General features: G+C 37.6%; 1 long non-coding RNA gene and 2 pseudogenes across 3 annotated transcripts; 1 reads left to right on the top strand and 2 right to left on the bottom strand.

Annotated features, from left to right (window-relative positions):
* Positions 1 to 9122: 9122 nt before the first annotated feature.
* LOC104747318 (pathogenesis-related protein 1 pseudogene) lies at positions 9123 to 9948 on the top strand (annotated as a pseudogene). Its single transcript, XR_015581257.1, has one exon. The product of XR_015581257.1 is annotated as a pathogenesis-related protein 1 pseudogene (transcript).
* A 49-nt stretch (positions 9949 to 9997) lies between these two features.
* On the bottom strand, positions 9998 to 11004 carry LOC147927076 (uncharacterized). 2 transcript variants are annotated; one of them, XR_015581259.1, is made up of 3 exons: positions 10925 to 11004; positions 10482 to 10635; positions 9998 to 10340 (listed from the first exon to the last, which is right to left on the bottom strand). It is a non-coding gene; the product is annotated as an uncharacterized LOC147927076 (long non-coding RNA). The 2 variants fall into 2 exon arrangements; XR_015581260.1 differs by having other exon boundaries at positions 9998 to 10188.
* An 8560-nt stretch (positions 11005 to 19564) lies between these two features.
* Positions 19565 to 21662, bottom strand: LOC104748671 (uncharacterized; annotated as a pseudogene).
* Positions 21663 to 21899: the final 237 nt, after the last annotated feature.

The following is a 21899-nucleotide window of genomic DNA, read 5'->3' as shown; positions in this document are numbered from 1 at the left end:
ACTGACATATCAAATCTGATTTGGTTCATCTTTATTTATTTAAAAACATTTAAAAGTACTAAAATAATTCCATTATTTTCTACTTTAAGATCCTTAATCGAAAATAAACATTAAACTATCAATTCATATTAAATTTATGATAATTTCTTTTACTCAAAAACTAGAAAATTCATCAAAATGATTAAAAATACACTAAACATATTGTCTCATCAAATTTAAGTCCAGTTATGGAGTATAATTTTAGTGGCGGCGAAGCATATAGATTCATAATACAGGAAAATCAGTAAAAGGTGCGCCCCCACTTTTCTCAAAAATGATTTAAGAACCTATATATTTTTTAAATAGTTCACTTTAAGAAATGTAAAAATGTTCGTGAAAACTTATAAAAACGCCAGAGATAAGAGAGTTTTAAGGATGCTCACGAATTTTTGTTGTTTTCATTATATTCTCCAACACAATTACATAGATAGTCACTTAACACTAAAATATAATACTCATTTCGTTTTAAAAATATATAATACTAGATTAGGACCCGTCCAATGTGCGGGTTTAGAGTTTTTAATATAAAATAAAATTTAACAAAGAATTCTAAAGTAAGTATTTTTAGTAAGTAAAAACTATCTATAAAAGTAAATAGATACACCGAGGTGTCCAATATAAATATCTGGTGTAGAAGGTGCGACTCTGCGGTTGAGACTGTTAATCACATTTTTTTTGAATGCCCTCACTCGTGAGAAGTTTAGAATTTATCTCTAACTTCGGTCTCAGAGGGTTTCCCATATGCGTCGGTGTACTCAAATATAGATTTTGTTTTCTAGAGGGATGTCTCTCAACAGGGTGATCCTAATCAACTTCTTCAATTACCATGATTTTTATGGGCAATCTGAAAGACCATAAAAAAAAAAAAAAAAACAATTAAAGTTTAGAGATCGAGATGAATGATATAATTTCTCAGGCTTTGGGCGATAAGTTAGTCTGGGAAGAGGCGCTATTTTTAACAGCGTTCATGTCGGCTCCATCTCCGTCTTCGGATGTCCATGTTTCTTCACCTTGTTGTCAAATTGATGGTTCTTGGAAAGCAACCAATGAGCATTCATGATTGGGCTGGTGGTGTTGCGTTGGTGAGGAGCGAACCTTGTTGTCGGAGGCCAAGTGTCTAAGATGGAGCCCCTCGCATTCAGAGTTAGAAGCGTTGTTGTGGACCATGGAGCGGATACGTGTTGAGTTACTCACTATAGTGCATTCCCCTGAATATTGGCCATCCTTCTCCAACTTGCTCGCTGGAGTTTTTTCGACTATTCTCCATCTCTTGTATCCTGCATGCGACAAATTCGAAGGTGGATTGTCTTGCCCATGCTTCGTATTCTCTTATCTTTGAAGTTTCTTTTGTAAACCCCTTCCCTCTCGCTTGAGCAACTAACCGAGGAAATTCCTTTTAATTTATTGTTTGGTTGAAAAAAAAATAGATACACTTTTAGTTAAAGAAAATAGTTATAGATGAGTTTAAAAGTATTAAAATTAAATTAAATTTAACAAAAATTATATATTTAATTCTTTTCGTAAGTAAAAAATGTATAAAAGTAAAGAGATAAACTTTTAGTTATAAAAATTAGTTGTTTTTTTTTTGCTATAATACACTAATGTATATCCATTTACAAATCTACTATCTACATTACCACTAAAAGTTTATTTGTACACACAAATATATTTTACTGTTAAAATATAATTTTTAGTCTTAACTACTACCAACAAATTATCTTTTTGAACACATTAAATAACCTATTATATGTCTATTCACTTTAACATTTTTATAGTTTCAAAAACGCATACGCTAATCTTACATACTCCTATCATATATATTACAATAGCAGTCTTTTGAATAAATTATTTGATTGGTGAAAAAACTATGAGACGATTTTTTTTTTTTTACTTCAACAATCTTTTTCTTTATATAAAGGTGAGGATTTCTATTTTTTTAGAAATAATAACTAATTGTATAATTTTCACAATCATTTTTTATCTTATATAAAAAGTAATATTTTTCTTGTAATATAGCAACTTAAAATTAAAATAAGTAAACAATATTATAATTTTAAATTTTATGGTATATATATATATATATAATTTATCTTATAATTAGATTTTCAATAAAATTAGGTTTTATTTTATCTATTTACTTTTATATAAAACCTTTTTAGATTAGGTTTTGAATTTTTACATTTTTATTTTTTAAAATTTTAATAATGAATTGACATGTTTCAACATCTGAATGATATATTTGACATGTGTCACGATTTTGTTAATGAGTAATTTTGTCATCAAGGTTTATATAATAAGATCTTAGCTAAAAACACACAAATTAATAAATGACTACTTTTACAAAATTTAACCAGTTAAAAAAACAAAATTGCACAATATAAGATATAAAATTAATCTAAAAGTTGAATAAAAACTTAAAAACATCATATATTATGAAACAAAAGTATTTTTGTAAAACATCTTATAATATAAAACGAAAGGAGTAAAAATAAAAAATATATTCACGTTGTATTTATATAACCGGGAAAAAGCTTAAAAATACTCCATCTACTTTTTATTTGAAAGTTTAATACCTCATATTTTTAAATTGGAATAAAAATACTTCGTTTAAATATTGTTGGACTAAAAATACCTTATCTTCATAATATTGGTAGATTCATACCCACGATTTAACATCCGTAAAAAGACGTGACGGAATAGTGTAACGGTGTTAACTTTTAATTCAAGAATTTTTAGTAGATATTTACAATCTATTTACATACAAGTTAATGTTGGTGTAGTTTGGTGGTAAGGATTATATTTTATCACCTACCTTACGAGGGTTCGATGCCCATCAATGCAGGTTTTCAGTTTTTTTTTTCTTTTTGTTCTTTTCTCTAACCCACGAACGATGGCAGTAATCTCGGCTCAGCGGACCATCAGCGGAGGAGGAGGAGCTTGGCAGTGATCTCGGCTCGGCAGACCATTGGCGGAGGAGGAGGAGCTCTCGTGACAGGAGGAAACATAATCACTAATCAGCAATCTCCGATTGATTATTGTTGATGTCCAAATCGGTCATAATTAGAATGTTTTAGTTCGGAGAAAAGGAGGTTGAAGTTCTCTTTATTAATTGGTGCCGAGGCACAAAAGGGCGGGCTACAGAATAAATTAGACGAGCTAAAATGACTAGATTAATAACGAAAGACGAGCTGTGAGTTCGTCGATTCAAGACTTTAGACGAGTGATCTTGTACTTCTTCGTGTTCTTTTCCTTTTTTCGGAACCCCCTCTTACAGTACGTCCGTATTTATGGGGAACTGTGTCGGTTCGTCCTCCGAAAAGACCAAAATATCCTTCCTTCCTTGCAGGTTTATTTGGGCCTTTAACGTGCTGAGCCTTTTGTTAAGGCGTGTGGATCTACCCCTAATAGTATTCCCCCCACCTTTAGTTTGCAGTCTTTAGATGGAGAACTTTGTCCAAAGGATTCGCCTTCTCCTTGGTGGCTCGGCGTAGGGATTTAGCTCGTCCGAGGGTTTTTGGATTTCGAATCGGTTATTAGGGCAGTAACTCTGGGCCAGATCTGAGGAAGCGAAAGGTCGCGCGTGAGATTCCTTGGTTTTCGACGCTAGAGGTCGAATCATTACATGCGGTTCCTGACGCGCGTGAAATCCGGAAGTCGTACCGTCACCAAACGTGTGCTGTAATGATTACGCTTCGGGGGTCTTCCTTCCCTTCCTATAAATACTTCCCCTCTCCTTCATTTTCTCCATCTTGTCTACGAGTCATCCCCTGCTCTTGAGTCATCAGGTATATTCCCTTCTCTTCCTTCTTAAGGTCATTCTTCTTTTTAATTTGTCTTCGATGACTTCCCCCGGATCTGCTTCCTCCGACTCCTCCGTGGCAAGTCATCTCCGGCAGGCGACCTCTTCAGATTCTGATGATGTCAACAGGGCGAGTCGTAGTAGGCCAAGGTCGTCGACGAGTTCCCATTCTGATGCGTCCTCTGACTCGACTTCACTCGCTGAACTTCAACATCGGGCTTTTTCTCACGCGGCGACTACGAGTTTGTCTCGTCTTCCTTGCACGATCCCTTCTCTGATTGATGAGGATCTGGATGATTATGGTATTCCCGAGGATCATGTCATTGTTTGTGGGTCGTTACCGGTTATTCCTCGCGTTTCTGGAGCTAGGAGGCATATCCTTCCATATGTTCCCTGATCCACTATCAAGCTTGAGTTGGCCGAAAGAGCAGTTAGACTCGGCGGGTTGCATCCTCTTCTTCCTATTATTATTCCGGACAACAGTTTGCACCCTTGGGATGTTCCAGATTGTTACATTTGTCTCTCAGAGAAGCTCTTCACCGAGTGTGCAATCACATTTCCCCTTCCCACTTTTCTGATGTCCTACTTGGCGAATCATAAGATGGCGATATCCCAATTCGCAATGGCGACTTTCAGGAATGCGGTCGGCATCTCTATCTTGGCCGAGGCAGTGGGGATCAATCTTTTGGTTGACCATTTTAAGGAGCTAACCCGGTTTATTCCCGTAAATCGAGTCAAGTCGCCGGGCATTTCTTACGTTGGTTTGAGGAGGCCGATACTCGTCGAAGGGACAAAAGGGAAGATTTACAACTGGGTCGGATCGTACTTTTTCATGAAAATAGTTCCGGGGGTCGTCGAAGATCCTTCAATTCCCTTATTCACCCGGTAGCCGAATTGCCATGTAGCTATCTTGCTTTGGTTTTCTGGTGTCTTGATTAATCTTATTTTTGTCTTGCAGTTTCTGTGCCAAGGTGTTTGCTTCCGTATCCTGCTGCTTTTCGTGCCGAGATAGACAAGATTAAGTAAGGTGGTCCTAACGTTTGGCCGGGGACGACTCGAGCGACGGAAAAGACATCAGTGAGGAACACTTCGAAACCGAAATAAAAAATTTCTAACCCGACAAGTAAGTATCTGAGCGAGTTATGGATGGCCGAGCTCGTCTTTTTCTGTTTTTTTTTAAACTATCTCGTTGATTAGCAGGAATGGGTCGTTTATACTTGGAGGTTCCTGACGTTTCCGGGTCGACGTGTTGCGTCGGTATATCAAGCAACTGGAGAGCACCGACCATTACTTTTGTGAAAGTAGTCGTGTCGAGGGGGCTTGTTCCTATCTTGAGAAGATGGTCGCTAGGGGTGCAATCGTCCTGATGGACAAGCTAAAGGAGTTGAAGAAGTCGTGTCGCTTTTGGCAGGCGACGCTCGGCGGACTGGAGTTTGACGAACCTTCCAATGCCGACCTTGGGATTGACGAGTGAGCTCCCCATGCGTGGTATCTCGTCTAGTTTGTTTTTTCTTTCTTCTCCTCCCCCTCCTTTTTTTTGGTATGTGTCGTAATGGGGTCGCTCCCGTGTTGAACTATTGCTGGTCTAGGGGTTGGCACCCTTTGCTTTAATTTTAATTTTTTTTTAAACGCGCAATTATTATTTATCCTTACCCTGTTTTTTGAGTTGCGACTCCGCTTAAAGATGAAATTTAGGTGCGACTCGTGATGGTCGGCTTACCCCTGTTTGGCGATTTGCGACTCCACTTAAAAATGAAATTCAGGTGCGACTCATGATGATCGGCTTACCCCTGTATTGTGAGTTGCGACTCGGCTTAAAAATAAAATTTAGGTGCAACTCATGATGGTCGACTTACCCCTGTTTTGCGAGTTGCGACTCGACTTAAAAATGAAATTCAAGTGCGACTCGTGATGATCGGCTTACCCCAGTTTTGCGAGTTGCGACTCGGCTTTAGGTAACGGTCTTGGAAAATACTCATAAATATTTTGGCAAACTTGTGATGGTCGAAAGATATTTTATATTATTAGCAGCAGGCCGCTCATAGTTCACATTACATAGATAATTGAAACTTTAGAAAGCAAGCTAAGCGTAGCTGAGCTCAGTTTTTTTTAGTAGTAGTAACGCTTTAGATGCATGGAGTTCCAAGATCTGGGTATTGGTTCACCGCTCATTGTTAGAAGCTCGTATACGCCTGGGTGGACGATCTTGTATACTTTGTATGGACCCTCCCAGTTAGCCCCCATTTTCCCGGCGTTTGGTTCGGCGGTATTTTCAAAGACCTTCCAGAGGACGAGATCCCCTTCGTCGAAGTGTCGGTTATAGACCTTCTTGTTCTGTATTCGCAGAAGTGCCTTGTCGTGTTCCTCTTCCAGCTCGTCAAGCCAATCCAAAAGCATCTGGCTATTGAGTGCGGTATCCTGGATGAGCATTGTTCGTCGAAGACTCGTACTGCCGTCCTCGGCGGGTGCCATCGCTTCCATTCCGTAAGCCAGGTAAAAAAGAGTTTGGTTTGTAGCCTTTCGCGGGGTCGTTCAATAGGACCAAAGCACTCCGTCGAGCTTGTCGGCCCAAGCACCTTTCTTGGCATCTAATCTTTTCTTCAAGCCGTCGAGTATAGTTTTATTCGTTGCTTTGGCCTGCCCGTTCCCTTGTGGGTATCTCGGCGTTGACTTTCTTAACTTGATTCTCCATTTTGCGCAGAAGTCTTCGAATTGTAAGTAGATGAATTGCAAGCCATTGTCGGTGACTATTTCATAGGGAAGGCCGTGACGGCAGATGATGAATTTCCATACGAGGAACTGGACGTCTTTGGCTTTGATGTAAGCGTAGGACTCGGCTTCGACCCACTTGGTGAAATAGTCGGTGAGGACGAGGATGTAGCATTTTTTCTTGGACGCGGGTAACGGGCCGATAATGTCCATCGCCCAACGCATGAAAGGATATGGAGCTATGCCAGCTCGAAGCAGTTCGGTCGGCTGATGGATGATGGGGGCATGTCGTTGTCACTTCTCACATTTGGCGACAAACTTCTCACAATCGGATATCATTGTCATCCAGTAATGGCCATGTTTCTTAATTTGTAGTGCCAAGGCCCGGCCTCCTGAGTGGTTGCCTCCGGCTCCTTCGTGGGTTTTCATCATGACTCGCTCTGTGTTGTCGCCGTGTAAACATAGCAAGAGGACGCCTGAAACGGTCCATCAGAGCAAGTGTTCCTTCATTAAGGTGTAGTGGGCAGCCTTCGTTTTCAATCGTCATTTGGACCATTTATCTGTTGGCAAGTCGCCGTATGCGAGATATGCGCGAATCTCGACCCGCCAATCTGTTTTGTCGTCGTCCGAAGGAGGTTTGAAGTGTCGTCGCAAAGTTACGGTTCGCCAGGTGGTTCTGATTTTGTTGGGCTGGTGAAGGGCAAGGCAGGTCTCTGCTTCGAGGAGCTTGGCAGTGATCTCGGCTCGGCAGACCATTGGCGGAGGAGGAGGAGCTCTCGCGACAGGAGGAAACATAATCACTAATCAGCAATCTCTGATTGATTATTGTTGATGTCCAAATCGGTCACAATTAGAATGTTTTAGTTCAGAGAAAAGGAGGTCAAAGTTCTCTTTATTAATCGGTGTCGAGGCACAAAAGGGCGGGCTACAGAGTAAATTAGACGAGCTAAAATGACTAGATTAAGAACGAAAGATGAGCTGTGAGTTCGTCGATTTAAGACTTTAGATGAGTGATCTTGTACTTCTTCGTGTTCTTTTCCTTTTTTCGGAAGCCCCTCTTACGGACGCCGTACGTCCGTATTTATGGGAAACTATGTCGGTTCGTCCTCCAAAAAGACCAAAATACCCCTCTTTCCTTGGAAGTTTATTGGACCTTTAACGGGTCGAGCCTTTTGTTAAGGGGTGTGGATCTACCTCTAACAAATATTCCAGATCTGTCTCCTAGTCAGTTTTTTTTTTTTTTTTCGTAAAAATGGTTTCTGATTTAGTAAAAGCAATGGAAGCTTACTAGCTTTGTTATTGAACTGACTCCTTTCACTGGAAAATCCATTACCTGGGTCGTTGTCTCCTCCGCCGATGCTCTCTCAGTGGTGGAAGATGCACAGCAACGTGGGTTTAAAAAAAAACTAAAAAATCTGTAGTTTCTGTGTATGGAACCCGCGTCATAAAATTGAAGCATTACCACAAGACCACACCGATATTAACCAATTTGTGTGAAATTAGATTGTATATATCTATTACAAAACTTGAATTAAAACTTAACACTGCTACATGACTCTGTCATGCTAGTTAACGGATGTTAAATCGTGGGTATGAATCAACTAATATTATAAAAATAAGATATTTTTAGTCCAATAATATTAACAAAATATTTTTATTCTAATTTAAAAATATGAGATATTAAACTTGCAAATAAAAATTTGATGGGGTATTTATAAGCTTTTTTCCCTTATTCAATCTGAACAAAATAAGCAAAACTGAAATGGACCAAAGTTTGGTAATTCGGTTAATAAGGTGAAACCAGTCATCATGATTTCATTCCGTAACCGGTTGGGTTTTTGTCTTAGATTTGAAAAAGAAAAAAAAAACAAGTTATAGTCAGTTTAATTGAAATAGCTGAAATTATTATTAATTTAAATACTCTTTACGTTATATTAAGTATTGTTGTGTAAATTAACGAATGGTTTAGGCTTGTTCATTTGTTTATTTTGGTATTTGGTTTCAAACAGGTTATATTTATAATTGAATCATATTTAGGTTCAGATTTATGTGTAAATATATGTTTTTTTAATTCAGTTTATTATAATGAATCAATACAAAAAAAAATATTTTCTTTAGTACAAAACCAGTTATGTTGTATTTTCTCAAATTTTGGATTTAACATAATTTTGTTTGTATCTATTAATGCCCATGTCGAAATTTTGTGTTGAAGTGATTATCTATGTGGTAGAGAAGAATATGGTGAAACAATAAAAGATGGTGTGCGGTAATGTCTTTAATAAAGTGGATACAATACCAGCGACCGATCTTACCGAAATTCGATTATACTTCGCTAAATCGTGTTATCCCATATTGTAGGGATTGATTATGGATTGGGCCTTATCCATTCAATGATCACCAAAAGAAAAAAATAGTACATCTTAAAAAAAATTTTAGCTGTGTTTAATATGTTTTTTTTTTTTGAAAAAGACATGATTCTTTTGAATTTAGCTGGTCATGAAATCTGCGATAGTTCCTTTAGACTTTGTTAATGTTGTGGTTTGATTTGTCTCGTATCAAAAGGTGAAAGTTTAAACACATAAAAATGGTTAAACCATGAGTTATGTAAGACTTTTCTTTAATTTTTTATGGCCACACAAACCGTGAGATAGTTTTCAATTAAATCTCTATATAAACCATATTTTACGAACCCTAAAATCATAATACAAAAAAAATGAATTTCATTAGCTCTTCTCGCATTCTAATAATCTTGGCAGCTCTTATAGGTGTTCTACTTGTTCCCTCGAAGGCTCAAGACAGCCCACAAGACTATGTAAATGCTCACAACCAGGCACGATCACAAGTAGGCGTAGGCCCCATACAGTGGGACGAGGAGGTTGCAGGCTACGCTCGGAGCTACGCAGACCAACTAAAAGGCGACTGCAATCTCGCACACTCCGGTGGGCGTTACGGGGAGAACTTGGCCATGAGTACCGGCGACTTTTCTGGCGTGGACGCCGTGAACTTGTGGGTTAACGAGAAGGCTGACTACAACTACGATTCGAACACGTGCAACGGAGTTTGTGGTCACTACACTCAGGTTGTTTGGAGAAATTCAGTGAGACTCGGATGTGCTAAAGTGACGTGTAATAATGGTGGAACCGTCGTCAGTTGCAACTATGATCCTCGAGGGAACTTTAACCACGAGAAGCCTTACTAATGTGTGAGCATGCTGCATATGCACACACTATATATATATATAACAATGCGTAGTTGGACACGTGACGTGTATATGTATTTCAATAAGAAGCATCATATGCGATGTGTATCAATATTTTATTAGATTATCCAAATAAGAGCTGAGTACCAGTATATGTATAAACTTATCCATTTAAATCCCACCCGTAGCTTTTAGTGATAAATGATCTCTCTCTTTAATATACTAATATAAACTCAAATTGACCGTTTCTGTAGTACTTGAGCAAAGAAAGCACATTGTTATCATACACTAACTTTAAAATTGCTATTCCCCATTTTTTTAAACAATGGTTCGACAAGAACCATCTCCCACAGGAAAGCGAAGCCAGTTAGAACTAAGTGTTGCCTCTATTCATTCATCTGAAAACTTTACCGAAACATCACACTAATCCCCCATCCGCAGTCTGAAACAAATTTAACAACAACAACGACATAACTCAAAACTGAAAAGGAGAACAAGAGAGCGCTCATGGCTAAGCCGCAGAGAGAAACACCGAATCCAAACTGTCAAGGAAGGATATTTGCGTGAATTCCACAGATTGAACGATATCACAACCTGGAGTCCTCATCGTAGTTATCACGAGCACCATTCGATTATATTTAGTGAAGTGTCATATTTTCCTAATTAAATCAACCTTATTCAAGGACTTTGATTATTCTAAAGTCGGTGCAAGAAACAAAATTACTATGACATTACCCGGTCACAAGGTCGTTTTTAGAAAACAAGTCAAGATGGCTTTTGTCATTGATATGATTGATTACGTTGTCCCGCATGTGCTTAGTCCCATGCTATATCAATCTGAATTGGTTCTTGTTGCTACTCTGGTTACCAGTAATTGGTGTTGTTGTAACTGTTAGGAGTGCAAAAATCGAATTGAGAAAAATGCGAATTATATTTAAATTAACGAAATCAGAAACGAATTAGAACAGCATAATATAAAGCATAAAATAAATTACGGAGGCAAGATATGATATCTCTTTCCTTAATTCAATAAATCGGCCGTAAGTGCTTTCGGACAATCACGATATATGAATCCCAGGATACAACCGATCACGAACTATTACAGTAGCACACCAGTAATAGAACTCAAGCGAACAAATCTACGTTATACTCTCGAGACTACTAAACTAATAACTTACTTGGACTAAGCAAGGGAGAGGGAGAGAGAGAGAGCTCTGCGGCTGGAATTATTAGAAAGAGGGTTTGTGTTTTTGAGTGTGAGAAATAATGAGAGGCTGCACCTCTATATATAGTGGAAGGAGGTGGTCTCGCATGAATATTCAGAAAATATTCTCTGAATATTTTCGGAGTACTGCCCAAGTTTACTTGGAGTTTAAGCCAAGTCTTTCCAAAAAAATTAAATGGGCTACAGCGGACTAAAAAAATGCTCGGCGTGGCGAGAATTCCCAAGAGCCCACGGCCCACGCCCGGCCCGGTTCGGTTCGGTTCGGCGCGCGTGTGGGAACTTCCTTCTTCCTTCTACACACTTTTGAAACTAGAAGAGTGTGAAACTATATATATATATATATATATATATATATGTGTGAAAAATCAGTCATATTTCCGATGTAGGATATTTCCTAAACTATCCCAAGTAGCTCACTTCACACTGTTATTTCTCATTCAAATCAACTCCGTTTTGGACGTATGAGTATAGCATCTTGTAGTACTCGTTACCAGCTTTCCATTGCACTATCGACCCGACAATTCCGAGCAGCCATTTGGCCAGAATTTGGCCGGAAAGTCGCCGGAAAGTCATTGTCTCAAAACCTGCAATTTTCCAGAAAATTGCAGTTCCAACAATCTCCCACATGAATAGAAATAAGTCTAAACACATGACTAAAGGACTAAACCTATAGACTGACACTACTAGCTAGACTAGACAGACTTTCGAGAGTATATGCGAAAACTAATTGTATCTGAGTTGGTGGCGTTTTTCAACCTTGAACCGACTTATTGTTATACCTGTCGAGTTTACTCGGCCAGATAGTGAACATGATGTCTTGAACCATCCGGATTTGTATGCAAACTTAGACAGCAGGCATAACACAGCTTAGTTTTCTCGTAGAACGAGGTTCTCCATTGTGTTCATTGTGGTCTTGAACATGCCTGGTTGATCATGAGTGAACTTGGAGAGTATAGCCTCATATATTCTCCTAGAAACGGCCCATTTCACACTCACAAGGTGATTTTAATAGCTGCTTGTATTTAAAGAAATATCCTGTAATTATTTCAAATATTTTACAAAGCTACATTTCAAATCATTAAAATCATATGCTTAACCTCTAACATATAGGAAGCACTTTACATCATTCTAGGAACTGGGAAAAGACAAAAGTCTCTTAGTGCTTGTAGCAGATTCAGCTTGATTTAGTTTTCCCTTTGAACCTAGGTCATGGGGTCTCCAATCTGAGTAGGTGGGGTTACCATCAAACCTTCTCTTAAGTCGTAGGCTTTAAACCCATTCCTCTTGATGATTTTATAACTTGATCTCGCGCCAAACCTTTTGTAAATGGATCCGCTAGGTTTTCTTTCGTATGGATGTAATCAATCGTAACTACACCAGTTGAGATAAGTTGTCTAACAGTTTTATGTCTCCGTCTGATGTGACGAGATTTGCCATTATAATGGGTATTCCTTGCCCTGCCCAAAGCCGATTCGCTATCACAGTGTACACGTATTGCAGGCACATGGTTCCCCCACATTGGGATGTCTTCCAAGAAATTACGAAGTGATTCAGCTTCCGACATAGCTATCTCCAAAGCTATGAATTCAGATTCCATAGTTGATTTAGCTGCCAGAGTTTGTTTGGAAGACTTCCAAGACACTACTGCACCTCCAAGTGTAAAAACGTATCCACTTGTGGATTTTGAGTTTCTCGAGTTTGCGATCCAGTTGGCATCATTGTAACCTTCCAAAACTCCGGGTTCTCTACCATAGTGCAAACCATGATCTTTGGTATAATGTAGATAGACCAAAACTCTAGTTATAGCCATCCAATGCTTATGTCCTGGATTACTTGTGTAGCGACTAAGTACATTTACAGAGTGCGCTAAATCCGGTCTTGTACAGTTTGTCAAGTACATTAGACTGCCAATTACTCTTGTATACTCCACCTGTTGCACAGGTTCACCAGAATTTTTGGTTAAGTGAATTTGAGAATCCTCTGAAGTTTTTGCAGTGCTATTTGAGTAATCCTTGAATCTATCAAGCACTTTCAGCATAGTGGGTTTGAGACAAGATAAGGCCCTCATCAGTTCTAATGATTTTTATCCCCAAAATTACATCTGCTAAACCCAAGTCCTTCATGTCAAAATTTCTTTTGAGCATGTTTTTCGTTTGAGTGATGATGTCTTTGTTGCTGCCAATGATGAGCATATCATCTACATATAAGCATAACAAAATATACCCTGAGACTGTAGTTTTGTAGTATATGCATTTATCACATTCATTAATGCGAAAACCATTAGACATCATCATACTGTCAAACTTCTCATGCCACTGCTTAGGAGCCTGTTATAGACCATATAATGACTTCACAAGTTTACACACTTTGTGTTCTTGTCCTGTGATAACAAACCCCTCAGGTTGTTTCATGTAGATTTCTTCCTCTAAATCTCCATGGAGAAAATTAGTTTTACATCCATTTGATGGATTCAAGATTTCTCAAGGCTGCAATACCTATGAGCATCCTGATCGAAGATAGTCTTGTTACCGGTGAATAGGTATCAAAGAAATCTAAGCCTTCTTTTTGCCGAAATCCTTGCACTAAAATCCTAGCCTTTTACCGCTCAATATCGCCATTGGGTTTTCGTTTTATCGTAAAAATCCATTTACACCCCAAAAGCTTAAATCCTTGTGGTAGATCTGCCATCTCGTACGTATGATGTTGCATGATAGAGTCTATTTCAGTTTTGACAGCTTTCTTCCAATAAGGTGCATCAGGTGTAGACATAGCTTCTGCGTATGTTCTAGGTAGATTGTCAACTAGAAATGCCATCATCAGAAAATCATCACCAAACAATTTACTTTTGCGAGCTCGTTTGCTTCGTCTAGGTTCCAGTTCTGTTTCTACAGAAGTAGTACTCAAAGTATTGCCAGCTTCCAAAGTCACTGCATCTCGTTGTTCACGAGTCCGTTTTTGAGTTTTCCTACAAGGGAAAATGTCTTAAAAAAATGAAGCATTTCTTGATTCCATAACCGTATTCATATGGATATCTGGAATATCTGATTTATGAACCATAAATCGATATGCACTACTGTTATGTGCATATCCTATGAAGATACAGTCTACGGTCTTAGGCCCAATTGTGACCGTTTTAGGAGGTGGTACAACCACTTTTGCTAGACACCCCCACACTTTGAGGTATTTGTACGAAGGTATTGTACCTTTCCAAAGCTCATATGGTGTCTTGCCAATAACCTTATGCGGTATCCTGTTGAGGATGTAATTAGTGATAAGCAAAGTTTCCCCCCACATGTTCTGGACTAACCCAGAATCCTGCAACAACGCATTCATCATCTCTTTCAGAGTTTGATTCTTTCGTTCTGCTACTCCGTTAGATTCTGGCGAGTAGGGAGCGGTTGTCTGATCTATAATGCCTTTTTCTCTGCAAAATGCATTGAACGACTCATTATATTCTCCTCCTCTATCACTTCGAACTACTTTTATAGTTTTCTGAAGCTGATTTTCTACTTCGACGGTGAACTCTTTGAATTTTTCCAGTGCTTCATCTTTGCTATGCAAGAGATATACATAGCAATATCTTGTGCAATCATCAATGAAGGTAACAAAGTATTTCTTCCCACCTCTAGTTTGCACATACTTTAAATCACATAAGTTTGTGTGAATTAAGCCTAGAAGTTCGGTTGTTCTTTCAACGCGTGGTGAGGGAGTTTTAGTGAGTTTGGCCTGTACACACACTTCACATTTTTCTTGGTCAGTTTTGAATTTCGGAATCAAATTCAAGTTTTGCATTTTTCGCATTGTTTTGTAATTGACATGTCCTAAACGTTCATGCCAAGTAGTAAACGGCTCAACCAAGTAAGCAATATGGTTTTCTTTCATTTCAGCAACAGAAGCATAATCTACAATTTTTGGATGGACTGTCGTTAAAGACATTTTGATCAGTCCACCCTTAACAAAACCCTTTCCCAAATACATCCCATTTTTCTTAAGAACTAACTTATCAGCCTAAAAATTAATTGAAAAACCATGCTTGCTTAGCACTGTTCCAGAGATGAGATTCTTCCGCATATCAGGTACATGCTTCACGTTCTGCAGGGTGAGCTCCCGATCAGAAGTTAGCTTCAGAACCACTTTTCCCTTACCTTCAATCTTGGGCATCGCCTTGTTGCCCATGAAAAGCTGCTCATTTGACTTGTTCTGCGCATAGGTGGTGAACATGGTCCTATCAGAGCATATGTGTGTGGTAGCACCAGTGTCGTAGTACCACTCCACTGGGTTGTCTTCCATCATGTTACATTCAGTAACCACCGCAACCATGTATTCTTCAGTTAGGTTTGCCTGCAACTTGAGATCTTTTGCTTTGCTTTTGCAAACATCAGCCTTGTGTCCAATCTTTCCACAATGATGACACTTTCCTTTGAACTTCTTCTCAAGGTTGCTCTTCTTGAAGTTTGGTCCAGATGACACCTTCAACGGTTTATGAGGAATAGAGATCCCTTTACCCTTGGCTTTATACTTGGCCTTATGCTCAGCTACATGAACATCATGCCCCTGGCTTTGAGCATCCGAATGAGCTCCACGATTGTTGTCCTCAACTCTCAACCGACGGATGAGATCATCAAGAGACATTGCCTTACGCCTGAAGTTAAGGTAATGCTTGAAATTCGACCAGCCTGGTGGTAGCTTCTCGATCAAGCAATTCATTTTGAAGACATTGCAGATCGACATCCCTTCCAAATCGATCTCCTGAAAGATGCGTTGAAGAGCCTCCACTTGTTCCATAATCGGTTTGGAATCCACCATCTTGAAGTTCAGGAACTTCGTAGTTGAGAATTTCTGTATCCCTGACTCATCAGTCTTGTACTTGGTCTCCAAAGCTAGCCACAATGCTTTTGAAGTCTTGTACATACTGTAGAGGTCATACAGATCATTGACCAAACGGTTCAAAATCTGACCTTTGCAACAATAGTCTCCTTGAGCCCAACTATCCATACTTCCAACCACATACACGTCAGTGTCACCTTGTGGAAGCGTTGGTGGATCCTCTGTGAGGTACCTTTCCATGTTCATGCTGGCCAAGTAGTAGTGCATCTTGTTTTGCCACGTTTTGAACCCAGCTTTGCCATCAAACTTATCTGGCATCATTCCTTGGGAAGCCGAAGGTGGTATCCCCATGTGGGTTGATCCATTACCGAACAGATTTCAGCGCACGTTTTCCATACCCGAATCGGAAAGCTTCGTGTTTTCAAGTTCTTTAGCAAGGCGTAAAGCTAACTCCGCAGGAGTTTCAACAGGGGTTGCAGGAACCCTAGTACCGTCAACGTTGTTGGTGGTTTCTCCAGACATTTTTCTGTTTCACAATAAACAGATCTGATTAATATATTAATCAAACAATTCAAGTAATTACACTGAATTAGTTTTGATCAAACAATTCAAGTAATTACACTGAATTAGTTTTGCAAACTCACTTAACAACCGTTCGCAGAAATTTGTTTCACAAACTCACTCAATTAAAGCGTTCGTGGAAACCAGAGAGAGTAGAGAAGAAATAATTAAAGAAAAGCGTTCTTCAAAACCTTTCCGCCTAAACACCGAAAGATGAAAGCAAAAACAGTTTTTCAGAAGATTTTGAAATCGTTTTTAAAATAAATAAAGAATTCGAAAATTCTCAATCCGTTTAAAGCGATAAGCAGAAAGCGGATTTATTGAATTAAGACTGTTAGGAGCGCAAAAATCAAATTGAGAAAAGATGCGAATTATATTTAAATTAACGAAATCAGAAACAAATTACAACAGTATAATATAAAGCATAAAATAAATTACGGAGGCAAGATATGATATCTCTTTCCTTAATTCAATAAATCGGCCGTAAGTGCTTTCGGACAATCACGATATATGAATCCCAGGATACAACCAATCACGAACTATTACAGTAGCACACCAGTAATAGAACTCAAGCGAACAAATCTACATTATACTCTCGAGACTACTAAACTAATAACTTACTTGGACTAAGCAAGGGAGAGGGAGAGAGAGAGCTCTGCGGCTGGACTTATTAGAAGGAGGGTTTGTGTTTTTGAGTGTGAGAAATAATGAGAGGCTGCACCTCTATATATAGTGGAAGGAGGTGGTCTCGCATGAATATTTAGAAAATATTCTCTGAATATTCTCGGAGTACTGCCGAAGTTTACTTGGAGTTTAAGCCAAGTCTTTCCAAAAAATTAAATGGGCTTACAGCGGACCAAAAAAATGCTCGGCGAGGCGAGAATTCCCAAGAGCCCACGGCCCACGGTCCACGCCCGGCCCGGTTCGGTTCGGTTCGGCGCGCGTGTGGGAACTTCCTTCTTCCTTCTACACACTTTTGAAACTAGAAGAGTGTGAAACTATATATATATATGAGTGAAAAATCAGTCATATTTCCGATGTGGGATATTTCCCAAACCATCCCAAGTAGCTCACTTCACACTCTTATTTCTCATTCAAATCAACTCCGTAAATCACAAGTAAATCACTTCACACTAAAATTTACCTCCTCAAAACTATATCCTAAATATAAAATCAAAAACTCAAACCTAAAAAAATTCTAAAAAATAATTTAAAATATTTGAATTGTGTTAAATTAAATAGTGCTATTTTTAGAAATTTGTGGACTATTTGCTAGTTTTGTCTGTAAAATATGTGTTAGTGATATTTTAGGGTATTTCTTTTTTTTTTTTTTTTAAGTATTTCTCTTTTATCAATGTCTAGATATATATATATATATATATATATATTTATTTATTTATATATATATTTCTCCTCCAATCCATTTTCCGATAGATAAGAAATTTTTTAATCCAATCAAAAAAATAAGTAGAACTAACATATATAATGGTAACTTTATCCATGTTACCTCATTGAATTTTCTTGTATCTACATATTTCATAGGCAATCGTCCTTCTCAGCGAAAGGAGAACCTTTTCCAAGTCAATACCTAATTAGTACATATTACGTATGAATTAGTGACGAACCGTTTGGTTGCTGGCTTGCTGCCTATAATCAATATACCTAAATAAATATAGGTTATGCGAGAAAATATATATATATATATATTTCGCTGCATCACTTAGGTACCGCACGCAATTTGATTCCATGCGACGACATTGATATGTTGAACCTCACTTTGGTCTTGAGCTTTCAGTTAAATGTCACCATTGGATTAATTTTAATGAAATGCCATATTTTGCTAAATCAACCTTATTATAGACGTAGAATTTGATTATTCCAAAGTCGCTGCAAGAAACCAAATTACCATCACATTACCGGTCCGGTCACAAGGTCGTTTTTAGTGAACAAGTCAAGATGGCTTTGGTTTTTTCCCCTGATGGATGACGTTCTGCTGTGCCGTATCATTTGGTCCTTGTTGATTGTATATGTAGTGGTTAACAGTTATTGGTGTTGATGTATCAAATAAGATGAATGGTGTTATTCTATATTAAATCTACTAAGAAATTGAAATTTATCATGTACGTTTTTTTTCTTTTTCTTTTAAGAATTCTTTCAAACTACGAAAGCAATGTTGTAGCCTATACATATGCCATATATTAAACGGTCAATATTTTTTTTTTTTTTTCAACCATTGGGCCACAACACTGGTCTAGGCCGGCCCATTAGTCTAATCCCTACATTTGTAGAGAGTGGGACTCGATTCCGGGTGTGATGGTGCCTTGTGCATTAAGGACTTACCTTTGGCCACTGCACTAAGGTCACTTCACTATTTCTTATTTTTTTAATAGTAAATAAGTTAATATTAAATGGTTAAAATAGAAATTTGGCATTTTTTTCTATTACTAATGTTTTGTTTAATTTTCATTACTTTCAAAAGTAAATAAAATATAATTGTGATATGATGTACATATCGGGTTTTTTTTATATACATTTTTTTGAACTCTAGTTCAATATTTCCTGATTTTTATTGTGAATAGATGGTTAACTTGTGTAGCAAAATTAGATGTTTAAGGTTGCAATCCTGTTTAAATTAAAGATAACTAGATTTCGATATGTATCAAAACAATTTTAAAAAAGTCATCGAGTATAAATTTTAAAAAAATATAATTATAATGAATGTCGAAGTTCAAAATAAAAATTTAAGATATTTTAATAGTAATATTAGTTAATATAGCTAGATAAAATTGATATTTATCATTGTAATGTAGTGAATTACATTGATAACTGAATTTTTTTTGAAAAGTAATGAATTCATAGATGAATTTTCGTCACTTCGCTTTCAAATAAATCATTAATAAAATAAAACAGAATTATTAATGTTTTATTTTCTAAATTTTAAATCACTTAGTATTTGTAATGCATACATGAAAATTTAATAAAATAATAATGAGTTTATCTGATGAGAATTTTGAATGTGTTATTTTATCATTTTAAATTAGTTTGGCATAAGTTAAATTAATTATGAGCTTACAAGATATAGAAAAACGTATATTTAAGAGTGTTAGTTTTCCAAATTATTTTGTGATTTTCATTTTTTACTAATTACTTTTTAAACTTTTTTTTTCCAACAACGATAGTGATCTGATATGATGCATATATAATATTTGATGATAAATTAAGCGCTATCTTAGACGATGAAACACTTACTAATGACTTATTATCTTTCATATTGCAGTAATTGATTTTGCTAATCATGCACTACTCTAAATTTTGATCTGCAGATTCAATTATAAGCGTTGCAGATAGGTTAATTTTACAAATGGTTGATTTGGTCCAATACTCTCAAATGATGATTGATCATCAATCCTGGTGTGGTGGTGGTGGAGGCATAGAAATGTGATGATGGTGGTTCATATGTAGTTGTTCTGGTGGTGATCCACCTTGATGCATGTGTTGCTGTGGCCACCCATGCTGGTGCATTCCCATGACTTGAGGTGGTGGAGGCGGCCTCGGACCACCGAAACCTTGTTGGTGATGATGAAACTGAGAAGGTGGTGGAATACCTTGAGGTGGACGGAATTGCATGGGCGGTGGAACCACTAAGCCGTGTTGTTGTTGTTGTTGCTGAGAAGGCCAAAATGGTGGCTGAGTTTGATACGCTTGTGGAGGTGGTGGTGGACCACGGGCCGGGATCGGGACAGGTTGCATACCTCCATTAGCGAACGGACGTGGCTGGCCGTTAACTTTAGGAGCATTAAGATGCGTTGGAGGGATACTTGCGAATAGCGTATGGGGTCTGCTTTTTTGGGAACTTGGATTTGTAGCAGCCAAAAGCCTCTCTACAATTCACAAAAGTAATGTGTCGTTGTTAGAGAAACTGAATCCATAAGCTAAAACTTAAAACAATTAAAGGGTATATAAAGACGAGTCTACTAACCTGCTTGAGTACCGTGGCGCTCTCCTTTGGTGTCTTTCTTGTATGCGTAAGAGACTGTTATTTGACGATTACTCAGGTATTGTCCATTCATTGCCTGCAACAAGTCAAACAAAAATCAGAGGAATGTGTTGGACTCATTAAAATAATAATAAGTCATTAGTAAAGAAGCAGAGAACTATACCTCAATAGCAGCATCAGATGCCTCAAAGGAGTTATAGCTGATGAAACCGAAACCTCGTGAGTTTCCGGTATCCTGTTCTCGCATTATCTGAAACGACAAGGTTATGAAAATTATATTATTTTATCTACAAATCAGATCAAGAATCATGGACTGATATCTCAAGAAATAAAGAATTTTACCTTAGGACTATCAACAACCAAACCAAACGCGCTAAAAGTATCATACAAGAGCTTTTCATCCACATCCTGTAAAGAAAAAAGAAAAACATTAAAAAAGCAAAACCTTGGTCAGCTAGTTTTGAAGTTATACTAATTTGAGAGTGTTTTTGTTATAACTATATGATACTTACAGGGTCAAGGTTTCCAATGAAAAGGTGAGCACCAACATCCAAACTCTCCTTATCTTGCAATGTCTAATACAAAACAAGGAAACAAAAAATGTTAAGATCAACAAAACTCACAAAAATAATCAAAGTTAACAAAAGATACTATAATTTGTTACCTTTTTAACACTTATATGTTCCCCGTAGAGCTTAATCATGTTTAAAACCTTAATTGCCTGAAACAAAAACAATTGAAAACTTGTTATATTAACAAAGAAATCTTATCAAAAAACCTCCTTCACATAAGGGAAATTAAAAGAGCAACACTTACATAGTCAGCATCTTCCTCGTTACGGAATTGAACGAAACCAAATTCTCTTTGAACATTTGTCACCTTATCTTTCGGAATAAAGACATTAACTGATACAATACAAAGAGAAAGACGAGCTAATGTCAGACATATTATTCGAACAAAACCCTAAACCATTAATTAGCTACCAAATAAGAATACGAAACGAGACATATACATATTGATGATTAACTTACCAACTGGTCCGGCTTGTGCGAACAATTCCCAAAGCAATTCTTCAGAAACTCGCTAAAATTAAAAGAAAAGAATTGATCAGTTTCATCACTATAAACCCTAAAATTACTTTTTTTTAGGTAATTAACAAAAAAATAAAATAATAATAAGTACTATTACGAAGTTAAAGAACCTGAGGATTTAGGTTTCCGACGTAAACGGTGGCGTCTTGGTTCCTCTCAGCGGCGTGTTGGCCGAGAAGATTAGCTCCTACACCAGGGGTTATTCGAGTCGTCATCTTCTTCTTCTTGTTTCTTTGCTCTGTTGTCGGGGAAAAAAAAGCCTCAGCGATTGAGAAATCTGAGGTTTTCGATTTCGTGTCCGTCACGTCTGGCGATTATCTTACTTTTATAACGGTCGGTGAAGAAGGACGGTTTGGTTAGAGTATTACAGCCACTAATGGGCCGATATGATTCGTTTTAGGCCCACTAATCTTTTTATTTTTATTTATTTATTTATTTTTTTAATTAAGTTT

Source organism: Camelina sativa, chromosome 15 (assembly GCF_030686135.1).
Source record: "Camelina sativa cultivar CO46 ecotype springtype chromosome 15, ASM3068613v1".
Taxonomy (NCBI): domain Eukaryota; kingdom Viridiplantae; phylum Streptophyta; class Magnoliopsida; order Brassicales; family Brassicaceae; genus Camelina; species Camelina sativa.
This window is presented reverse-complemented; position numbering and strand designations above follow the sequence as displayed.